The 14,591-nt window shown below is 33.8% G+C and overlaps 1 pseudogene; it reads left to right on the top strand.

Moving 5' to 3' along the window:
• The window catches only part of LOC149531755 (uncharacterized), a 35,395-nt pseudogene extending 33,495 nt beyond the window's left edge, over positions 1-1,900 (top strand).
• Positions 1,901-14,591: the final 12,691 nt, after the last annotated feature.

Below are 14,591 nucleotides of genomic sequence, written 5' to 3'. Positions count from 1 at the left end.
CAAGCATGTTCAAGTGTCGAGCAAAATAACAAGTGCCAAGCATTAGAAAATCTTAGTGGATGCCAAGTGAATCCATAGTAGGTGTCGAGCATCAGTAAAACATAGTTGGTGCTGAGTAACACAGTATGTGCCGAGCACCAAAATTTTAACAGTGCTAAGCTATTGTATTAGTGCAAAAGTCAAAGATTCACCAAATCTAAGCCAACAAGTTTGTTAACTTGAATTTTGTGAACCAATTGGAGGATAAGCTAGGATGATGAGTTGGAAGCACAAAATTTTATGGAAACCATTTTTGAGTGAATTCAAGAGAATTCTTGAAGATTTTTCTAGAAGGAACAAGATGTTGGTTAGATTCAATGAATCCTACCTAATCCATTAAAAATAAAATTATAGGAGGGAAGAATCAAGTGAGAAAAGAAATTCTAGACTTCTATTTAAGGAGTCATAGACCAAGAAGTAAGAGTTTCTGGTCTACCAAAATTTTAAAGTAGTTGAAGGGTGTGAAGGAGAAGACATCAAGGAGAAGGAAGAATAGAGCAGTAAGAATCTACTTCAATAAATGTTTAGAAAGAGAGGATTGCACTGGTATATCGATCATGGAGACTTAAGGAGACAAAACTTGAAAGGAGGACAAGCTGTCAAAGCTGCAGAGACTAAAAGCTAGGCAATGTTGTGAGCTGAAGAGTGATCTAAAATCTGCAAGATAAGTTATATGTTGTAATCAGGTCAAAACCTCTTATTATTACTCTCTAGCAATTGTATCAGTTAGGGTAAAAATCCTATGGACTTAGGTTGGTCTAATAGCCATTTGTAAATCTTTTAACAGGGTGACATTCCAAGTGAATGTTCTAAAGTGCTCTTACCAGGCCCACTTCTAGCATGGTGGTTAAATCCTTTAACTAGGTCACATTTAACAGTGTGATGTTGTCGCCTTTAATAGGGTAGGCCTTTCAAGGGCATCACTTCAGAAGAGTGAGAATTGAGTAGCATGTTATTGCTGGTTTTTTCCAAATTGGGTTTCCACATAAATTAGTGTGTTATGTGTTGATCTTTCATGTGTTATGCTTGCATGTTGATTTACAGTAATTTGCTAAGTATAAAATTTTAAGCTTGGATGAATGAATAGTTTAATAGGCTCACTTTACTTGATGAAAAAGTTTGAATTGGACATTTGGACCTTGAATAACCGATTCACCCCCCCACCCCTCTCAATTATTCTAAAGCATTTCTAACATTATTGTAGGTGAAACACCACAAGGATATGTTATGCAATGCTTATAAATTTTGCATCAAAAAGTTGGATGACATGAAGAGAACTTGTGATTCTGGGATAAGTGTAGTCTTCCAGGTTACCATTATTTCTTCTAGAAATGACTTACATCCATGAGAGTCTCAAAATTGATACTATGAGATTTTGGTTGATATACTTGACTGTGACTTTAATTCCTTCAAATTAGTTCTCTTCATCATCAAATGGTATAAAGTATGACTTGATCAAAATTATCCTAGTAGAACTATTATTGAGCATGAGAATAGATTTCTAATGATTAATACAAGGATTTATGAGCCAGTTGGGGATGAGCCCTATGTTCTTCCAAGCCAATGTGAGCAAGTATTTTACTCAAAGGTTCCACATAAACTGGGTTGGTAATTTATTGTTAGACATGATCCAAGAGGAAGGTTGATAAAGTATAATGTGATAGAAGAAGATATTGACAAAGAGGAAGAAGTGGATCATGATCGAGAGTTAGTTGATGATGCACCTGATGCAAATGACTTTTCTACTGATCAGAATGATGATCATGATCATGATGATGACGACAATGACGATGACCACGATAGTGGTGGTGATGATGTTGATGATGACATTGATCCTAATGGTGAGATGGATGAAGAATAATATCAATGATGGGGGGTTTGATTAGATAACATTAAAGGGAGGTTTGATTATTAATGACATGAATGAAATGTGCAGTTATGTGATCAATACCTATGTTATTCAATGTTAATTTCTTGATAGATCAATGATTAATTTGATTAACTTTTGATGTACCTTTTAATGTTTATAATTCATATGTGTTTCTAATGTTCTATGTAATTTTGAGTATATGTATCATGGATTTTTTAGCTAACATAAGAAAATCAATTTACATATGCAAAAACTTGAAGCCCTTTCACAAGCATCCCACACAATCTCGTGGATCATCAGGTATAAGTCAATACACCCCATAGATATTTTTGTCTTTTACCATTTGTAAAATATCTCTCTCATTTCCACCTATCTCTCTTATTTCCTAGAGTATGAGTACCAAGGAATAGGTATTTTTTAGATTTGTCTTCCTTGAGTGAAGAAAATGTAAGAATGGAAGAAGAAAGTGCAACATTTAGTATGTCTAAATCAAGGAGATTGACTCAGGGTCAAAATATTAGAAATAAATTCAATAAGTGCATGAAATTTTTCCTTGCTCAAGGAGGGCATGTTCTTATGATGATGAGAGTGAAGGTGGCTTTGATGTGCCCTTTAGGTATAAACATCTACTAAAACAATGGGTCTCCGATGAACTTCTTGCAATAAAAACTAATTTTTGTGTTAGAGAGAGGATATATCACATAGCACCATCCTCATCACATGGTTTGGGAATATTTTCCATGGATGGCATAAAGGTCTCTTACAACAAGGTTGTTGAATTGATGGAGTATGTTGAACCTTACTATGATTATAGTAGTTGGATGCAGATTGTTAGATATAAAAAGAAGTATGCATCGGTATGCACTCATGACAAATTATATATAACAAAAAGCTAGTGAACAAAGTAAAATAGTAGCAATATACATTGATGGAAATCCAAAAGCATTAGGGAATATTACAGGTTTTATAAATGGTACTTGACGTGCATCAACTAAGTAGTGACCCAATTGCATATTTGAGGTGCATGAGGGAAATGATGTATTTGTATGTATGATAAAATTAATATGTGGAGGCAAAGAGATTCTTAATTATTACAATTTGAATCACATAGATGCAAACAAAGCCACTATCATGGGCAAGGTGGTATGTACTATGAACATTTAAAATCAACTCCAATCAATGGATCCAACAGATCATTAATTTTTTTTAAAAAAATTGCTAACTTAGAATAATAACACGTGTTTTAACATGTCTCAATATTTTTTTTTAAATACATGGTTATAGTATGGATCAATAGTCACACGATACACACAGCGATGATGGTTCTCATGGGACTTCTTCTTCCTGACAGGTAAAACTCATTGTTATTGTACAAATTAGATACAAGAAATATGTTAATGCATATTTTTTATTATGTTTAATTCTTTGCTACTATTTTATATTAATTTTAAATAATGTGCTAATATTATTTTTCTCACAAATGAGTGTTGATCAAGAAAAGGGAAAGGAACAAGTAGTCTAGGAGGAGTTGTAGGATGAGTAGGATTTATTCATTATTGATTTTGTTTCAGTCGTTGATCCTATGGCTGCACTACAAAAGGTCATTTTTGTACTACCAAGAGAGTTAACTCAGTTGGCATCAATTCAACCTCATAATTCTCAACTACAGATGAGAGAGGATGAGCTGATGCACCTAGTTTAGACTTATATAGTAAGTATTAATGTAGTTTTTGATTATAACAAAAGTTACAATAATGGTTGTTATAGTATACTCATTTATTTTTGTCATTTAATATAATGCATGTGTTATTTTTACACAGGATGTATAATAGATTAAAAGTTCATGTCCCAGATGTGAATACTTTAGGTGGTTAAAGTACATCACATGTTCTATCCTACACTTGTGTTTTTCTTGAACGATATTTTTTTAATAGCTCTAACAATCTTGTGTTTTTATGCTCTAGCAATCTTATTTTTCAGCACCTAGCATTGTTCCTATGTTCAATACATTGCTTGCTACAAGGGAAAAAACTATAGAGGTAATGTCAATTGCAATGTTGACAACACATAGCATGGCCACAAATGTGATGGAAACACCTATTGGTAAGTAGATTCCTCTTTTTCTCTCTTATTTTTCATGTGTCTATTTCACTTGAACTATTATTTCTTAGGGGGCATTTTGTAATATTGGATTCATTTTTAGCAGGAGGCAATGAGGACATTCCTAGATGTACCTATGTTAGATGTATGGGAACAATAAAGAATTATGATCAATTTCTTGTGAGCAATGAATATGGACTTCCCCTACAAGTAGCCCAACTTCTAGGTACTTTAAAGATTGATCCTTTCTTTTAATATACAATCTTATACTTATAATCAAATGCAATAACCTCTTGTGCAGTCCCTTGCAATAAATACTGATCCCATTATTATTTTGTAGGGAATAATCTATTTTATGAAAATCTTAATGATGAATGTTTGTGCATATTTGGGCTGACCAATGCATAGGGTATCATATTTTGATTTCATTGTTAGATTAGATTTCCTTTGATCCATTTCTTCAAGTAAATAAAAAGATAGCTTCAATTCATTTATGAATCTAACAATTTTTTTCTTTTTTCTTAAAAGTTGGAATTTACAAACTAAAGAGTTAAAAGATAAACTCATTGATGCTATGACAACACTTTTTGGACCTAATGTCTTTCAAAAACATTGGCTCCTTGAGAAAGTGGGCCAAGCTTTGAAGTATATTAGGTACAACTATAGGACCCAAATGGAATGCAACCCTTATTATGAGCACCCCTCCCCCCCATATTCCTATTATTGAGTGGGAGAATCTTAAAAGGATGCCACAAAGAAAAGTTCAAGACATGGTGGAGAAATAGTACCACCTAAGGAAAGAAGGTATGTCATAATATTAAAAATAAAATTATGTAGTAATTACTCTTAATAGTTTGTGATCTAAAATATTTCAAACTTCACCTAGGTTGCCTAACACATCAAAGGCAATTGAAGCAAGAAAACAAAAGCACAGGCAGCACAAGTTTGACTCGGGTGGATATTCAAAACTTGTTGCATGAATTGTAAGTATAAGTAAATGAAAAGCCATATGAAAACATTTATAAATTGTAAAAAAATTGGTCTTGATGAAATTGACTACAAAAATTTATAATACTAAGCAAAAATGTAGGCATTGGAGTTAAAACAACTTCTAAAGAGGACAAGAAAATAGCCTACAAACGAGGCTATATAGTCATGGCTGAATGACTCCAAGCAATGAGTGCACGAGGTTCTTCTACCAGATCTATCAATTAGGTAAATAAGTCAATTGATTTTAATTTCAAATTGAATACTTTAGCAATAGATGTATTTGATACTAAGTTCCAAAAATATAAGTCATTATATTTTTTAAAGTAAGGAAACAATGATTATATATTTAATTAAAACTTTAAAGAAAATTTATTTATATGTATTAAAATGAATTATTAACATTTCTCAAAAATCTAAGTCGTTATATTTTTTTAAGTAAGAAAATAATGATTATATATTTATTTAAAACTTTCAAGTGAATATATTTATATGTATTAAAATGAATGATTAACATTTCTTAATATTTGTCTTGTATTTATATGGATATATTGTTGATAAATGCACTAATTATTCACATTAGATTGCAGCCTATCAATCGTGATACATCATTCGAGCATCATGGCAGTGTTAATTCAAATGTGCATTGTAGTACCCAAGGTATATATTTTCTATTTGAATTTTGATTTCTAAATTATTAATCAAGTAAATATTTTGAATTGAATTTGGTGTATTAATACAAATTTAACTATAATATGTGTTGGGATTCAGAAAATATCTTGTATTGACGTTGTATGGGATGTAGAGGTTGTTCCTAATGAGCATGTTGAGGTTCAATCCATTGGGAAAGATCATATGGATGGACAAAGTAAAGAGTGCTACACTTATGTTCTTTAAACTCTTTAAAGTCTCAATTTTTTAAAATTTAACCCTTTTATTTATCATTGTAGAGGACCCACCTTTGTAAAGAATAGTGAGATCATGTCTAGGGTGAGAATAAATGTTAATGATGACATGGATATGCCTCTACAACAATATAGGGAAGGATGAGTAAAAGAAAAAGAAAAAAAAGAAATGGTTCTTATTTATGTAACTTATTTGATAATGACTGATGTTTATGTCTCGATATTTTAATTATGTTTTATTAATGTTCATGTGTGTTTGAATTCTTTAAAATAACTAAGAGGGGGGTGAATCAATTATCTAAGGTTTATATGTACAAATTAAAAAATTCAGTGCTTAACAAATCCATATTCATAAAACCATAACATGCATGCATCCATTAAATCATACAATACCTTAACTTAGTAAGATACTATCCTAGGTCAAAATAACTTTACAAAAATGTAAACATGAAATACCATTAGCACATTCACATTCCATTACAATGTCACCCAGTTAAAGGATTTACAAATGACTGTTAGGTCAACCTTATTCCAAAGGATTTTACCCACACTAGTATAGTTATTAGAAAGCAACAATAGGACTTGATGTAATAAAAACTTACTAGTGACTTGAAGATTACAGATCTCTAGTTTAGTCTTCCATTCTCCTTGGAATTCATACTCTTCATCTCTGATATCCTATTCACCCTTCAAGCATTCATCCCCTTAAGCCTTCTTTCTTTGTATGCCAACTATAGTCTCTTTTGTTCGGCCACTAGATGAAGCAACACCCTAGACTTCTTGTCTTCCTTAGGTTTTTTAACATGACAACCTTTTCTTTTGGAAAACTATCTCTATAAATAGAGAATTTAGATCTTTTTTCTCTTAACCACAATCATCCATTTTAGGGTTAGGTAAGATTCATTGAATCTACCCACTTGTCCATTTTTGTTTCTCTAGAAACTTCCTCTACAATCTTCCTTGAATTCACCTCAAAATGGTTTATCTTGAATTCTATGCCACCATCTCATCATAGAAATCTTTGACATTCCTCACATAATTCAAGAAATCAAATTAGTTAGCTTAGATTCATCAAATCTTTGATTTAACATTGATTGTTGTCACTTGGCATCTAAACTATTCTATCACTTGGCCAACACTAGTTCACTCAGCAAACACTAAGGTTTACTGATGCTCAATAAAATTTACTCAATATATACTAACTTTCACTTGGCTTCCATTATTTTTCTTCTTTGCTTGACACCTATTGATTTTCTACTTGGCTTGCACTATTTGCTCAACAAGGCTTGGCGGACACTTTTCTTACTTGATCTTATTCCAGTCTTTTCTTAAGTAATCTTTCATTATAGACTTTAAGTAGATAAATAATACACTATCATATCAATGTATTACTTGGTCTTAGTGCTCCTTTTATATACCAAATAACTCAACCTTTCTCTAGGTTCTTGTTAGCCATTATTACCCCCCTTCAAAAAATTTGAATATTCAGGGTGACAACGATGACCATGTTCATTAAACTATCCATTAATTGTCATGCAAACCTAATATGGGTATGAAAAAACTTTGACTTTTCCTTTATATCCATAATTCTTTTATTTGAAGGCATTTTTTTCGTTGTTTCTTTAGTTTATGGCTTAACCATGAGATGGGTTGCAAGGATGTGAAACGATCAGGAGTACAATTAGTGCAACTTCATAATTTAGAAAGCTAGCATCCAGTTTCAAGTCATGAAGTTGTGACTAACAATACATCACCTGATCACTGGCCCCTTCAAGTTTAAATAGATTCAAGTTGTGATTGTGCAAAGTTAACAACAATAGTCTATCTATTTGTTTTTGCATCTTTGCATTTGGTCAAGTTTAACCCAAGATCAAGGTGGTGACATTGCGAATGGCTTGTTCATGGCTTCATAGGGTTAAATGCTAAATTCTAGTTTTGAGTTGCAAGGAAGCAACATGTGAACACGTGTCTTGGTGGGCTAGGTGCATATGAGCCTCTTCATCACATCTTCACAAGTGTCAGAGGGGACAGTCAGTTTCAAAGGAAGTTGTTCACCAAATGAAAGCAAATCAATTAAATTAATATAACTCCATCGAAAAACTTTAGTGATTTTAGTTGTGATGCTATGACAATGAAGAGTTGTAGTCAAACTAAGAGGATTTACATCTTCATGCATGGTTAAGGAAAACTCTAGATTAGGTAATGATGATGTGAAATGCTTTTTTCAGACTCTCATATGGTTAGATGATGAGTTAAGAGGTTGGGTTGTGATAGTGCAAAGAGCCTCATCTTCTATTAAGGTTCAGTGGTTTTTGTTGCATCACAAGGAGTTAACGATTACCCTAGGTTAGAGCTGCGAAGTGGCAATCCCCTTTGTTCACACTATCACATTGGGTCAAAGGAAAACCAGAGTTAAGGCTGCAAAGTAGTGAGATCCTTAACTACACCATCGCAGGGTTAACATCAAGGAAGAAATGCAATTGCATGATAGCATGAAGTAGTTAAAGCCAGATGGTTATCATGACATTGCATATAGAAAAATAGTTAAGATATCCTAAGCTACAATAGTGCGACACCATGCAGACAAAAGATAGGCCATCTCATCTTCACAGAGAGTTAAGACTAACCTGAGGTCAAGGTGGTGAATGGTGTGAAATGCATTGTTTGCTTGTTTGCTGGATTAAAAGATAATTTATAATTTTAAGATGTGAGGCTAAAAACAAGGAAATGATGAGTGTTGAGCTATCATTTCGCATGATGCTTAATAGTAGGAATCCTTCCAAACTCCTCTCTTGAAAAGTCGATCTGGGATCAACTCCAAGGTTCTGGGTGATCTTTTGACCTACTAGAATTCGCTCAGTTGAAGATAAATGTATTTGTTCACAGGGAGGCCTTTTCTCATTCTGAGTGACTTTGGATAAGACTTTGAATCTACTTACTATCTCAAAAGAAAAAACCACACAAAATGAAATATATTTTTGTATTTTATATTTTTTTAAAGAATGCAATCTAACAATGCAACTATATGAATTCCTAATTTAACCAAGTGTTTGTAGAATCAAATAATGAAGATAGGGTAACAAGAAGTTTAAGAAAATGACTCAAAAAGTAAATCCCTAATGAGGCATATGCTATGGAAACAACACGTCAACAAATTAAGCCTTTGGAAAGATCGATAGGTAACCAATGAAAATAGGAGTAGAGCTTCCTCAAATCCATTGATGTAATCATCGATGGGAATTTAGTAATTGTAATATGTTTCACTTTTCATCAAATCGCAAGGCCACAGAAAGTGTATTCATGTGAGACAAAAAGCTATGCATGAACAATTAGGTGATCTCTTCTCAAACTAAGTATATTAGTAGAATCTGAAAACTCTTAGCAAACACTAGAATTAAAATATCACTCAATCAAAATAAATCAATAAAACTATTGGCTCCATTACATTCCATGAACATACATTCACAAAATATAACACATTTAGGAAAGAATAACTACACTAAATGAGAGCACCAATAGTATATATTATTGCATCAAAATAATAGCTTGGAATACATATTACATTCCTGAATTTATAAGAAATCTTCTCCTCAATTTGTGTTGAGAGTAAGAGATCTCTTTACGCAAAAATATATTTCTAAACTAATTAAACAAATCTATTTATATACAAATTGACTCTCTAACTAGTACTAAGTAGGACTCTGCCCTTGTTTATATCATTTAATGGGTGCATGAGCCTTTACATATCTTAAAACAAAGAAATCATGAGAAAATAAGAAGAAGAAAGCTATTAGATGATATAGGAGTCTTTGGAGGTGCCAAAAATAGAAGTTCAACCTTTACTAGATATTTGTAGGAGTTAATCTATCATCATAATGCATTTCTAGTGAATGGAAAGTTCTAGATTTGGAACTAGTTGTTAACTATCAACACACCTCTGACTTCTTCAAATACTTTTGGGACACCTCAAAAGAAGTGCACCTCAGAAGTAATGCATGTAGCACAACTTGGAAGCTTGGAAGCTTGCACACCTCAGAAGCAGGTCCAAAAAATGCAAAATTTTACCAAGTGTCAAAACTAAAATTCTAACTTTTGGGTTTTGTTCCCCTTCATACCAAAGCTATGTCTGGGTATTTTATCTTGAATTTTTCTATAATCTTAGTGACTTGGGTTGCATCTAGAAAATCTAAAGATTCATATTTGTTCTTCACTTTTTGCCTATAGTTTCCCACCTTGATGGGGGTCTTTGTAAAATCTCCCAATTTCACATCCAAATCTAGCAATGCCCCTTCAGTCTAAAATGGCTATCTAATGTCATCATCATTGGAAGCTTCTTCAAAAGTCTTCCAAAATTATTCAACAACTGCTTCTACAGTCATCAATTTATTCCTTGAATCATCTTTAAAAATGTTAAAGAAGCATCATTGTAATGTCTCTCTACCTCCAAAATTTGCTCTTGGGTTTGATCCTTAAGCTTTTGAATATTCACGTGTAATGTTTCCATTACTTTATTTCCATCCACAATCTTCTCTATCCAATCATCTATTTTATCTAATGCATCTGCTATATATACATCCATCAACATCTAATAACTTTGACCCTTTATTGACTATAACGCTTGCAAGTCTTTGCCCCAAGTATGTACTTGATCCATTAACCCAAAATTTGGTTCAATATAGAAAATAGCTTATTTGCATTATTTTTCATATGGTGTAGAAATTTAAGATTTCCTTGTATGATCTACAAACCTTTCTCTTCAAAACTTTCCTGCTATTTCTGACAAGCCTTCAAAAATGGATCAAGTTGTATAGTCTCCTTATTCCTCTTCTCAAGTGTCACATTTAGAGTCTCCTTGGGATTTTCAATATCCAATGGACCAACTACTTCATTTAGTTATACCCTTAGGATTTCATTCTACCACCAAAGGGTCATCAATTCAGACTCATCCTATTCTAAGTGCCTAAACACTTCTTTGATTCTCATTGTAGCCATTAATTTGGCAGTATCCATAATGGGTTTTTCAAACACAACCTCCCTAATTTGGTAATCTTTTGGAGTAAAGTCTTCAATAAATGTATGTGAAGGAGAAATAGCAACATGGGTGAACAAGTCCTAATTTGGATCACTTGTAACAAAGGCCATGGTTTGTGCATCACCTACAGGTGGCTCGGGCTTCTTAAGAGCTTCAATTAATTCTCCCATTCCCTCTTCCTCAATAGAATACTACTGCCTTTTTTTTTCTAACCATCACTTCTTTCCTCAACCATCTTGGAGTACTTACCCTTAGAGATTTACCTTTAGAAGAAGAAGGAGTTTTTTCTGCTAGGCTTTTTCCCTTATCACTCCTCTCTAGAGTCTTCTCCTTTTGTGAGAGATCCACATCATGCATCTTTGTCCCTGTCGAGTCCACAATCCTCACCTCTATATCTTGGGAAGTTTGTTGAGGTTCTTCATATATTTTCCCTTCCTCTGACACTTCATTGGTGGGTATTTATTGTGGATCTTCTTCCTATTCAGCTTGGACCTATTGTTCATTACCCAGAGGGAGAGGAGTAGCTAAACCTTTATCCAAGTAAGATAAATCTTTATTTGATATGGTGGAACACTCTTGGGTCCTTGTGATTAAGGAAAAAATTGACTTCAATCCTCTTGTGGAGACTGATTTGTTGGAGTATCCCTTTTTGTATCGCCTACCAACTCAGTGCCTACTAGATGAAATCAAAATCTGACATATGAAAGACACCAGCCCCTTCATCTTCTTGCTCATCAATCCATTATTGCAACTCATCCTTCAAAGTTGTAGACTGAATAGGTTGTATAGGAATGGATGGTGGAGTAATAGTGGAGCTTCTTCTACATTCTAACTCTATATCCCTAGCAAGATGAGTCCTCTAACTCAAGGGAAGGTTATCTTCTTCATCTTCATCATTTGCTTCTTCTTCTTCTAGAATAACTTTTGGAATTGATGGAAAAGGAATAACCTTTCTTATTACCTTTTGTCTCCTTTTAACTAGATTTTTTATCTTTCTTCTCTTGGTAGCCAATTGGGAGGCTTCTACCTCTGTCCAAGTGGAGAAACTTCTTGTGTTTCTATTTCAACTCCTTAGCCTTGTTTTGGTGGTGGTACTTGAGGATTATCTTGAGTCTGGATAACTTCTACACTTTTTGCCCTTTTTACATTCTCTACCCCTTGTAATTGTGGTGCTTGAGTTGCCTTTTCTACAGGCTTGGCTTGTTGGGGGGGAATTCTTTTCCTCTTTCCTTTACCCTTATGAGACCTAAAGTATCCAACTTCTCTATCAAGTTGGTGCACTATTTTTGGCTTCATCAGGGACTAATCTACTAAAGTGGGCACTATCACCTTTGCTCCTCTACCTTTCACTAGGTGGGTTGTAGCTTGGAATACTACATTTTGAGGAATTGAATGTAGCTTGAATGGTCTTTTGATCTAATCCTTGGTCAATTGGATGTCATGCTTCACCCTATGATTAATATTTGAATTTTCCTCTTCATCAATCTTTGCATTCATGATAGGTCAATCAAATATCTTATTTCTATTGTACAATGGATCTAGTACCTCTTCAATATCTTTTTGTACTATCTTTAAAGGGACCTTTATCTTCAAGGCACTGCCTGTCAAATAGAGAGTCATCCTACAATAATCCCTTATTCATATTTTGTAGTCATCCACTACATTCATCCAATGGTCCTCTATGGCATCTTCATGTTGGTACTATTTTCCTACCAAGTACTAGACTCTACCAATGTTATCAAAATAGGGATGAGGAGAGTTATATTCCTTCAAGGGATATTGATTCCACTTAGACTCAAAAGTCACAATATCCTATTTTCCTATAACACTAAATGGTCCTATAGTGATGGGCCATACCCAAGTTTTCTTGTGTTTGCTTCCTTACTCTCTCATATGCAGACAAGAGTTGTGATGCACTCTCCAACAATATGAGTCTCTCACACAGATACCTAGGGAGCTTCTTGGGATTGATGATTGTACTTGCTACCCTCAAATAATAAGATGTAGTAGGTGTTTATTTTTGTAATCTTTGTCAATGTCTCATCTCACATCCTTTTTGCATAATCCCCCTCAATGAATCAAATAATTATGAAAATAAAGTCATCATTCACTATTCTATACTCCTTACTATGCTCTAAAAGCTTTTTCTTTACCAACTAGGGGTATACCACATAAGGCCATGCATTTGAATCTTGAATGTTTCCCTTTTTGAACAATCCTAGATAGTTTGTTGCTATTACAGCTAACAAGTACACCAAATAGGATGCCATATTGAACTTTTGATTGTTCCTGACCACCACCAGTTGCTCATCCAAATTCTCACTAAGAATTGAAGCTCAATCAATCGGCATCTTTGTTGTTATGTTGGTCTCAATGAAGTTTACCATCCATATATTCAAGTGTCCTAATTTCGGTAACCCCATGATTCTTCTCAAAGGTATTATAGAATATCCTATATCATCTTTTATACAGCCCCTTGTCATGTCTACTTTGTCTACTTTGTCTCCAAGAGGAGTTTTACCAATGACATATGAGGATTGGATGATTTCTGATGCTTCCTCTCCATGTTCTCTATACCACCTTTTTTCCTGATGATATGCTAATCTGATATATTGATCTACTCTCAAAAGATGGAATGCCTTCTCTATATTCTTAGGTCTCAGATCTAGCATGATCTCTCTAGTTTTACTTTTCACAACCCTTTCTTCTTAGACATAGTTCTCTACCAATGCTATGATCAATTCTAAAGATTGTATTGATACCAGGTGTGACTCTATGTTGACTAGCCCTGATCTGATAAGAGAAGATATCATTGGAGACCTCTTGATTGGTTTGTTTCATAAAACTAGGAAGGCATTCCAATCAATATGGCCAAGTTTAGTGTCCTAGATTTTTGAATATTCATCTTGGAAGCATGATTTTGCTAGAACACCTTGCAATTTAAAGACTATTAGTTTTGGGGCCATCTTTATAGTGAGGGAGGATGAGGAGGAAGCCATTGAATCTATACAAACCTGAAGAAAAATTAACATACATAAACTCTAATTACTAAAGAATATAACCCAGAAACATTAATCCTACACAAACTTGTTAAAAACACCTAAAAATCTATTGCACCTCCCTACACCAAAACCTCAATACAAAGGGTGTACACCTAGTGGGTGCACTAGGTGTGCACCCTTATAACACAAAGGTAAGCCAAGTGTAAAAAGAAAAGGGTGCACACGTAGCACACCTCATGGGGTGCACTAAGTGCACACCCTTTACTATCCTTAGGGATGTTTGAGCCTTAGTAAAGGTGCATACCTATGCACCTTATACTAGGTGAAACTTGTGTTAATTTGGGTTTTTAGTTTTAGTGCTTAGTTAATGAAAAATGTGTGCACCCTTTGTACCTCAAAAGGAGAACACCTTTACCTTAGAAGTTATTTAATATGTGGTGTTGTGTCATGTCCCCTTTTCAAATAATAAAAAAATAATAATCTTTGCTAAGACAGGCAGGCCCAAGAAAGTGAAGTTTCGGAAAAAGGGGGGTTAATCTTTGGAAACCGTTGGACTAATAAATGAAATTATTATTAAAATATGTTTCATTAACCTCTCTTGGATGTGAGTTATGGTTATGGCCTCTTTTAAGGGGTTTGGAGGCATTTCGGGCAGG

Source organism: Cupressus sempervirens, chromosome 11, assembly GCF_028749045.1.
Source record: "Cupressus sempervirens isolate cs-2001-9-10 chromosome 11, ASM2874904v1, whole genome shotgun sequence".
Taxonomy (NCBI): Eukaryota; Viridiplantae; Streptophyta; class Pinopsida; order Cupressales; family Cupressaceae; genus Cupressus; species Cupressus sempervirens.
The sequence above is the reverse complement of the archived record's forward strand: the minus strand, read 5'-3'. Positions and strand labels throughout refer to the sequence as shown.